This window comes from Mauremys reevesii, linkage group 14 (genome assembly GCF_016161935.1).
Source record: "Mauremys reevesii isolate NIE-2019 linkage group 14, ASM1616193v1, whole genome shotgun sequence".
NCBI lineage: Eukaryota > Metazoa > Chordata > Testudines > Geoemydidae > Mauremys > Mauremys reevesii.
The window spans coordinates 21,854,910-21,865,188 of NC_052636.1; the positions used below are offsets into that span (position 1 = coordinate 21,854,910).

A 10,279-nucleotide genomic window follows, 5' to 3' on the forward strand; every position below is an offset into this window, starting at 1 on the left:
GAAGTTGGGCAGCTAGACCATGGTGGCAGAAGTCCTGCCGCCACTTGCCACCCCACTCTCTTCTCCCAACCAGGGCCGGCTCCAGACCCCAGCGTGGCAAGCACGCGCGTGGGGCGGCCTTTTCCCGGGGGGGCGGCAGGCTGGGCCGGCGGACCTGCCGCAGTCATGCCTGCGGGAGGTCCACTGGAGCCCCGGGATGACCGGACCTGCCACAGGCATGACTGCAGACGGTTCGCTGGTCCCGCGGCTCGGCTGGACCTCCCGCAGGCATGACTGCGGCAGCTCAAGCAGAGCCTCCGGACCTGCGAACCGTCCGCAGCTGCGGGAGGTCCAGCTGAGCCGCGCGACCAGCGGACCCTCTGCAGTCATGCCCGCGGGAGGTCTGCTGCTCCCGCGGCTCCGGGGCACCTCCCGCGCATGACTGCTTGGGGCAGCCAAAAAGGTAGAGCCGCCCCTGCTCCCAACGTCACATATTGGCCACCAGGGACTTGGGGCCCAGCAGCGCAACGGAAGGCAGTGGACAGAGCCACCCTCACCTTGAAGCTCCGGCTCATTAAACCACATCTTCAATTGCTGATGGCCAATGAGAGACCGACATCACTTGCTATTTTAGCACTTGGAAATGCCATTGGCCAATCTTTGGATCTCTGTAATGCTGCGCTTCAGTTCATGGGGGAAAGGCGAGAGAAGCGACCTTTGAACAAAGGGCCTGGGGTTAACATCCTAATGCTGTCTGTCTCCGACTGTAACACTATTTAATACTGGCCCACCCTGTGCTGGTGAGTGCTCCATTGCTAGATGTTAGTACATTTCAGTTACTGTCAAAATTAAAAAGTTTCTATATGCTCAGAGGAAATGTATTTGTTTTATTTGCTTATATATGGCATGAATAAATACAGGTTTACATAACCTAGCCTGCAAATTTATCATCTTATATGACAGAGAAAATCATGCGTCGAAATTGTGCGTCAAAATCATGAGCTGAGCTACAAATGCAATGAAAAATAAGATATTCAAAATTTTAACATATGTGGGGGGGGGGCACCGAAGACACGTCTTGCCTGGGATGCCACTTGGTCTAGGGGAGGCCCCGTCAGGGAAAGCAGGAGTTAGTCTCACACGCCTATTTCCAGGCTGTAATCTGTGGGCGCCCTGCTCTGCGGGAGGGATCGTGGCAGCCCAGACTCAGGGCTGGAACAGGCCCTGGATTGAGGTGGTGGCTGCAGGGTTTACAGCGCTCTGATGTCTCAGACAATGTGTCTCTCCCAAAGCCTCAGATCTGCGTCCCCAGAAGGCTCCTGCGCTGCCTCCGCTCCTCTCACAGTCTATAGCAAGGAGCAGCAGCAAGGGTCAGGGATGAGCCATAGGGCACTAGGTGGGGGCAGAGGTTCAGGAGCCCAGAGTGTTTGCCTGTCTGGGCATTTTGGCTGAGACCTCAGGGACACATTGTGAGGCAGAATCCCAGGCATCTTATGAAAGGAGCATAAGGACATAAGGACATACGAACGGCCAGACTGGGTCCATCTAGCCCAGTATCCTGTCTTCCCAAAGCGGCCAAAGCCAGGTGCCCCAGAGGGAATGAACAGAACAGGGAATCACCAAGTGACCCATCCCCTGTCACCTATTCCCAGCTCCTGGCAAACAGAGACTAGGGACACCATCCCTGCCCATCCTGGCTCAGAGCATGTCCTCCATGAATTTATTTAGCTCTTTTTTTGAACCCTGTTATAGTCTTGGCCTTCACAACCTCCTCTGGCAAGGAGTTCCGCAGGTTGACTGTGCGTTGTGTGAAAAAATACTTCCTTTTGTTTGTTTTAAACCTGCTGCCTATTAATTTCATTTGGTGACCCCTGGTTCTTGTGTTATGAGAAGGAATAAGTAACACTCCTTATTTACTTTCCCCACACCAGTCATGATTTATAGACCGCTAGCATATTTCCCCTTAGTCAGCTTTTCTCCAAGCTGAAAAGTCCCAGTCTTATTATTCTCTCCTCGTATGGCAGACACTCCATACCCGTTTCTGAACCTTTTCCAATTCCAATACATCTTTTTTAAGATGGGGCGACCATATCTGCATGCAGTATTCAAGATATGGGCGTACCATGGATTTATACAGTGGCAATAAGATTTTCTCTCTTATTCTCTATCCCTTTCTTAATGATTCCCAACATTTTGTTCGCTTTTTGCCTGCCACTGCCCATTGAGTGGATGTTTGCAGAGAACTATCCACAGTGACTCCAAGATCTCTCACTTGAGTTGGAACAGCTATTTTACATCCCATCGTTTTCTATGTAGAGTTGGGATTATGTTTGCCAATGTGCATCACTTTGCATTAATCAACATTGAATTTCATCTGCCATTTTGTTGCCCTTTCACCTAGTTTTGTGAAATCTCTTTTTAGCTCCTCACAGTCTGCTTTGGACTTAACTATCCTCTGTAGTTTTGGATCATCAGAAAATTTTGTCTCCTAGCTGTTCAGCAGGTCGTTTATGAAGATGTTGACTAGTCCCAGTACAGACACCACTAGTTACCTGTTTGCATCCTGAAAACTGTCCATTTATTCCTACCCTTTGTCTCCTGGCTTTTAACCAGTTATTGATCCACGTGAGGACCTCCCAGAGGTGAACGTAAGCTGGTACATTCCGGTATGGGGTACTGACAAGAGCGGGTATGCTGTGCCAGCCCGTCCCGGCTTCCCCAGGCTGGTGATTTAAAGGGCCCAGGGCTCCTGCAGCCTCCCAAGCGCCCTGGCGGAGCCCCGGGAGCAAATCACTGCCCTGGAACGCTGCTCTCTCGCCTTCTGAACACAGAGCAGGGGCGGCGGGAGCTTCCTTACAGTGGGGGGGTCACTATTGTCTGAACTTTGGCACTCCCATGAAAACCCTTCCCTAAGGACCCACACTCACACCACCTCTCCCCCCGAGGCCACACCCACAGAATTCCTCTCCCCCCCCAAGACTCCCCCTTTCCCCCCTCCATCATTTGTCCTAACAGCCGGTAAAGAGTGGTGGGACCACGGCCCTCTAAACCCCCTGTTCCAGCACCCCTGACACAGAGCTCAGCAGCAGCAGTGTGTGTGTGCGTGTGACAGAGGCTGCTGTGCTGAGCTGAGCCAGTGAGGGAAGCGGGGGCTGATGTTGGGGCTGCCCCCACCCCCTGCCTCAGGACTGGTTGCTTGCAGCAGCTGTCTGAACATAGAGACAGTGTGCGACACACTCCCTCTCCCCACACACACAGTCTCTATCCCGCCACGCACACTGCAGTTGAAAAGCAGCTGGCAATCTAGTAAGATGCCCATGGAACGGTGGGATAGAGAAACCTGCATCATGTGATGCTGTACCAGCCCATGAGGCATTGCAAACCCTTCCCAAAACACCCTGCAGCCAGTTGCACAGTGGGATAGTTACCCACAGTGCACTGCTCTCTGGGGCCATTCAAGAGTCTAGCGTGGATGTGCTCTGGTGACACAAGGGGCATAGTGTGGACATGCAACAGCTGTTTAATTAAAACACTTTAAAGCCACATTACCCAATAGTGTAGACACAGCTTGAGAGTGAGACAAGACCCAGCTCCTTTGAAACTGAAGAACCACAGCTTCCTCTGTAGTTGGCAGGATTCCAAACCTGCGCAGGGAGACCCCCAATGGATTTCTAGTCCAGCGCCTTAACCACTCGGCCACAACTACTTGGTTGAGATGTGTCTCTCACTGCACTCTAGTTCTGTTCTCACTGAGTGATCAATTCCAGTTGTTTCCTCAGACCAGCTTCCACAACACATACACTGCTGTGCCATTGTGTAAGTGTGTCCATGGCTGAACTGCAAGAATTCCTGCTCATTTCCCTTCTGGCTGGAGCATGAGGAGAGTGTGTTTGTGGTCAATGACGTTGCTGTAGATTCTTGTTCATTCCCTGCCTTGATCACTCAGACAGTCCCTTTCCTGCCATATCCCCCACACATCAGTGATTGCAATAGCAGGGGGCAGGTTTTCTCTGGGGCACTGAGATTTGTCAGGGGGTTGGTGGCTCCTTTCTTTCCTCACCCTGGAGTAAACTCAGCTTTTAATTCCATCCTTGATGTTTCAAGGAATAACAACACACGACCGAGGAAAGAGGTGGACCGGGCGGGTCTCCGGGGTGGGGCAAAGAGGTGGGGGTGGTGGACAGGGAAGGTCAGGGAGGGGTAGAGAGGTGTGAGCGCTGGGCAGGGTGGGTCTGGGGAGAGGCAGAGAGGTGCAAGTGGTGGGCTGGGTGGGTCTCGGGAGGGCAGAGAGGTGGGGCGGTGGGCGGGGCGGGTCTCTGGGGAGGGGCAGTGAGGTGGGGGCGGTGGGCGGGGCGGGTCTTAGGGGAGGGGCAGAGAGGTGGGGGCAGCAGGCAGGCCGTGGGGTAGGGGGTGGAGAGGCACCAGGAGGCCTTCAGGGAGGAGAGGAGCGAGCGAAAGGTGGACCAGCAGGTCTCAGCCACAGTGGAAGAGCGGGGGTGGGAAGTGGCCAATGGGAGTGAGGGCGGAGCACAGGTGGGGCCTCGGAGGGAGGAGAACGAGGGAAGGGGGTGGAGTGGGCAGGGCCGCCCAGAGGATTCAGGGGGCCTGGGGGGAAACAATTTTGGGGGCCCCTTCCATAAAAAAAAGTTGCAATACTCTAGAATCCTGTATTCACATGGGGGCCCTGCAGGGCCTGGGGCAAATTGCCCCACCTGCTCCCCCTCCGGGCAGCCCTGCCCTCAGCCTCTCCTCGTAAGTCCCCTGCCTCCCAATCATTTTTGTTGCCCTCCCCTAGACTCTTTCCAATTTGTTTCTGTAGTGGGGGGGGGGGGTGAAAGCTGGACGTGATGCTCCAGATGTGGCCTCACCAGTGCCAAATAGAAGGGAATAATCACTTCCCTCGATCTGCCAGCAATGCTCCTACTAATCCAGCCAATACGATCAGGTACCCATATTGAATGCAGACCCAGCAATATTTGATAAATTGGTTACTGTCCATTCAGGAGGTTATTTCCCACCTATTCATAAATAATGAAGATGCTCTAAGCGGAGGGGAGAGAGCTGTCCCGTCCGTGTAGTTAATCCATCTCCCCGAGAGGTGGTAGCTATGTCACTGGGGGAAGCTATGTGGGTGGGTGTGCAAGCTGTGGTGTTTACATGGATCTATAAGTTTAATCAAACCCCATTTTTAAAAGCACTGTGGTCTGGGAACAGAACAGGAGATCCCTGAGGCAGGGTCTGTCCTTCAAAATCTTTAAGATCTCTGACTTACCTACACAGTAATCATGGGGGTATAGCTCAGTGGTCGAGTGTTTGACTGCAGTTCAAATGGTCCTTGGTTCAAATCCAAGTGCCCCCTTACAAACCTCTTCCTTCAATGAAAATAATGGCATTTCCATTATGTTCAGGAGTTCCACTGAATAGGGATCCCTAAAATGAATGGAAACACTCAATGTTTTCCTGTGAAAATGCATAAAAACCTAGCAAACGTGCCTTCACTGAAATCAGTTCCAATCCTCTAAAGGATTAAAGAATCCGTATTGAGGTTGCAGGAAAAAAAATCCCCATGTGTAGAAAGAATAGTAAATATGGCAGGTGACAAGCTTGGCTTAACAGTGAAATCCTTGCTGATCTTAAACACAAAAAAGAAGCTTACAAGAAGTGGAAGACTGGACAAATGACCAGGGAGGAGTATAAAAATATTGCTCAGGCATGAAGGAGTGAAATCAGGAAGGCCAAATCACACTTGGAGTTCCATCTAGCAAGAGATGTTAAGAGTAACAAGAAGGGTTTCTTCAGGTATGTTAGCAACATGAAGAAAGTCAAGGAATGAGGGAGGTAACTTAGTGGACAGAGGATGTGGAAAAAGCTAATGTACTCAATGCTTTTTTTTGCCTCTGTCTTCATAAACAAGGTCAGCTCCCAGACTGCTGCACTGGGCAGCACAGTATGGGGAGAAGGTGACCAGCCCTCTGGGGAGAAAGAAGTGGTTCAGGACTGTTTAGAAAAACTGGACGAGCACAAGTCCATGGGGCCGGATGCGCTGCATCCAAGGGTGCTAAAGGAGTTGGCGGATGTGATTGCAGAGCCATTGGCCATTATCTTTGAAAACTCATGGCGATCGGGGGAGGTCCTGGATGACTGGAAAAAGGCTAATGTAGTGCCCATCTTTAAAAAAGGGAAGAAGGAGGATCCAGGGAACTACAGGTCAGTCAGCCTCACCTCAGTCCCTGGAAAAATCATGGAACAGGTCCTCAAGGAATCAATTCTGAACCACTTAAAGGAGGGGAAAGTGATCAGGAACAGTCAGCATGGATTCACCAAGGGCAAGTCATGCCTGACTAACCTAATTGCCTTCTATGAGGAGATAACTGGGGCTGTGGATGAGGGGAAAGCAGTGGATGTGTTATCCCTTGACTTTAGTAAAGCTTTTGATACAGTCTCCCACAGTATTCTTGCCAGCAAGTTAAAGAAGTATGGGCTGGATGAATGGACTATAAGGTGGATAGAAACATGGCTAGATCGTCGGGCTCAATGGGTAGTGATCAACGGCTCCATGTCTAGTTGGCAGCCAATTTCAAGTGGAGTGCCCCAAGGGTCGGTCCTGGGGCTGGTTTTGTTCAATATCTTCATTAATGATTAGGAGGATGGCGTGGACTGCACCCTCAGCAAGTTTGCAGATGACACTAAATTGGGAGGAGTGATAGATACACTGGAGGGTAGGGATAGGATACAGAGGAACTAGACAAATTAGAGGACTGGGCCAAAAGAAACCTGATGAGGTTCAACAAGGACAAATGCAGAGTCCTGCACTTAGGACGGAAGAATCCCATTCACTGCTACAGACTAGGGACCGAATGGCTAGGAAGCAGTTCTGCAGAAAAGGACCAAGAGGTTACAGTGGTTGAGAAGCTGAATATGAGTCAACAGTGTGCCCTTGTTGCCAAGAAGGCTAACGGCATTTTGGGCTGTATAATTAGGGGCATTGTCGGCAGATCGAGGATGTGATCATTCCCCTCTATTAGACATTGGTGAAGCCTCATCTGGAGTACTGTGTCCAGTTTTGGGCCCCACACTACAAGAAGGATGTGGAAAAAGTGGAAAGAGTCCAGCAGAGAGCAACAAAAAATGATTACGGGGTTGAAGCACATGACTTATGAGGAGAGGCTGAGGGAACTGGGCTTGTTTAGTCTGCAGAAGAGAAGACTGAGGGGGGATTTGATAGCTGCTTTCAACTACCTGACAGGGGGTTCCAAAGAGGATGGATCTAGACTGTTCTCAGTGGTAGAAGATGACAGAACAAGGAGCAATGGTCTCAAGTTGCAGAGGGGGAGGTTTAGGTTGGATATTAGGAAAAACTTTTTCATTCAGAGAGTGGTGAAGCACTGCAATGGGTTACCTAGGGACAGGTGCGGCTCTACGTTTTTGGCCGCCCCAAGCAGTCATGTGCGGGAGGTGCCCCGGAGCCGCGGGAGCAGCGGACCTCCCGTGGGCATGACTGCAGAGGGACCGCTGGTCCCGCGCGGCTCGGCTGGACCTCCCGCAGCTGCGGACGGTTCGCGGGTCCGGCGGCTCCGCTTGAGCTGCCGCAGTCATGCCTGCGGGAGATCCAGCCGAGCTGCAGGACGAGCGCCCCCTCCGCAGTCATGCCTGCGGCAGGTCCAGTCATCCCGGGGCTCCGATGCACCTCCCGCAGGCATGACTGCGGCAGGTTCACCGGCCCAGCCTGCTGCCCCCACCCCCGACCGCAGGGGACGCCCCCTACATTTTGCCGCCCTAGGCACCAGCTTGTTTTGCTGGTGCCTAGAGCCACCCCTGCCTAGGGAGGTGGTGGAATCTCCTTCCTTAGAGGTTTTTAAGATCAGGCTTGACAAAGCCCTGGCTGGGATGATTTAGTTGGGGATTGTTCCTGCTTTGAGCAGTAGGTTGGAGTAGATGACCTCCTGAAGTCCCTTCCAACCCTGATATTCTATGATTCTATGATTAGATTTTCTAATGGTCTCTTCTGGCCATAATTTCTGAAAAACTGAGTGTAGCATTGGGAGCAGCGTCTGCTGTTTCCCTGTCTAGCCGGCTTGCTGCCTAGAACGAACGCTCCTTGAGTGGGGTGATCCCCAGGGAGTAGCTCAAACCTGCAAAGTGCCTGGCCAGGGGCAGGACATTAGCCCAGCAAGGGAGGGGTGAGGCAGTGACATCACAAAGGCCTTTTGCAGGACCTCAGCCTATTGGTCCAAGGCGGTGGGGAGGTGGTGACCTCACAGAGAGATGCTGACATCAGCCAGGCAGGACAGGGGCGAGGGGCCAGGGAAACCTCAGAGACCCCTGTGGCTTTGCTCCAACAAGTCTCCTTCTCCAGGTCTCTCTCTGAGGACTGAGAGTGTATTCGGGTTCACGGACGTGAGCACCAGGAGGAACCTCTTCCGAGTTTTCTCCTTCCCTTTCAGTGATTTTACTAGAAAACAGCCGTCCCTGTTTAGAAGGTAAGAGCCTCCTGGAGGTTTGAAACCTGTTCAGTCTGATCCATCTGGTGACAGTTGAATTCTAGGCATGGAAAACACGAGCTTAAGGAGGCAGAATTTTATTCCACACCTGGGATTTTGTCCCTTAGAATCACTGGGGACATTGGGGTTTGTCCTTTTTGTTTCACCTTTTCCTTCGTCCCTCCTTTCTCTTCGTCTCTTGCTTCTTTTGTCCTTTCTCCTGTTCCCCTCCCAACACCAGGAGGGGTGTGCGTGAGTGTGTGTGTGTGTGTTGCGGGGGAGTGCTCTGCAGCTCCCATTGTGGGAGCTCCACTCAAAAATGTGGGGCTGAAATAGTGCTCGGGCAGCGATCCCCAGCAGTGACCTGGGCCATCCTTTGGGCTCTCTGGTGAGAACCCTCAGCCTCAGTCTCTATCCTGATTGGCTGAGCAGGGGGTTATTGACAGGGAGGAGACTCAGATCCTTGTTGGTCTCTTTTAAGACCAAGGAAATAAGTCAGAACCAGTTCTATGTTTGATGGATTTTGCTGCTTCTCTGCATTAATGGTCTCTGAGCAGTTCATGATTCTCTCAAATGTTGCAGTTCTCCTCAAATACTTGCTGAATAATTCGTGTCCACTGTTGTTGGTCTGGAGCTCATCTGAGAGCACTTTATTCAGGTCATTCAATGTCTGAAATTCAAGATCCGATGGTTAGTTAGAAAATCAGGGCTCTTGGGTTCTATTCCCAACTCTGCCACTGACTGCCTGTGTGACTTAAGAGAAGTCAATTCTCCTTTCTCAGCCTGAGCTTCTCTCTCTTTCGAGTAGGGATAATAATGATCCGCTCCTACCTAGCTCAACACACTCACTCTTCCACAACACACACACTGTCTCTCCCCACACACACACAGTCTCCACACTGCAGTTGAAAAGCAGCTGGCAATCTAGTAGGATGCCCAGGGAACAATGGGATCGAGAAACCTGCATCACTGAAAGTGCAGCCATGGAGACACCACACAGCAGCCTTGCCTAGCAGGGGCAGGGGGGCGAGAAGGGACATCATCCGAGCTCCCTGCATCCAGGTCACGTTCCTCAGCCGGGCTGCGTCAGGGGAGGGCAGAGAGCAGCAGCTTCTGATGCTCCCCTCACAGCCCAGCCCAGGTGGGGAAAGTGACCAGGACGCATGGAGCACATAGTGCTGCTCCTCGCTCCCCCCAGCCTCTGTGGGGCCATGGAGGAGCATTGGGGCAGGGGAGAGCAGTGAGCACCTTTGCACGGCCACACGGTGCCCTTTGACCCCCTGGAGCCCTGGGCGGCTGCCGGGGGCCCCACCCCTAAGGCCGGCCGGGCTCCCCAGCACAAACAGCAGAGACACAGGGAGACTGGCCACCCACTGAGCAGAGGTAGCCTGGGCGGCTCGTAATGGAGGCTCGGGGGGGGGGGCTCAGCCTCCCCAAACCTTGCGTTGCCAAGGGGACAGTGGGGCCCATGACTAGGGGCCCTGGCCAAATTGGGACCCGCTGGGAAAGTCTCCCCCATGTCAGCCCCAGGGCTGGAGGAGCTCCCACTCCCTGCTACGGCCCGGGGGCTGCAGCAGGGGCACAGAGCTTCTCTGGTCTCGGGGCCGCAGCGGGGCTGGGTAAAGGAGTGACCGGGTGGGGCCAGTGGGGGAAGGGGTGGAACAGAGGTGACAGTGGGTGGGGCCGTGGGTGGAAGGTGTGGAAGGGGGCGGAGCCACACTCAGAAGTGGGGGGGGGATGGTTCCGGTGCTGGGGCCCCCGCACTTGTTCTCCCTTTCCCTGGACTTGGGCATCACCAGCCCCTGCTTAGCGAGTAGGGG

The 10,279-nt window shown here is 53.0% G+C and overlaps 2 non-coding genes across 2 annotated transcripts; one reads left to right on the plus strand and one right to left on the minus strand.

Moving 5' to 3' along the window:
- Window positions 1–3,601: 3,601 nt before the first annotated feature.
- On the minus strand, window positions 3,602–3,685 carry TRNAS-AGA. The gene has a single exon. It is a non-coding gene; the product is annotated as a tRNA-Ser (tRNA).
- A 1,581-nt stretch (window positions 3,686–5,266) lies between these two features.
- TRNAC-GCA lies at window positions 5,267–5,338 on the plus strand. Its single transcript has one exon. It is a non-coding gene; the product is annotated as a tRNA-Cys (tRNA).
- Window positions 5,339–10,279: the final 4,941 nt, after the last annotated feature.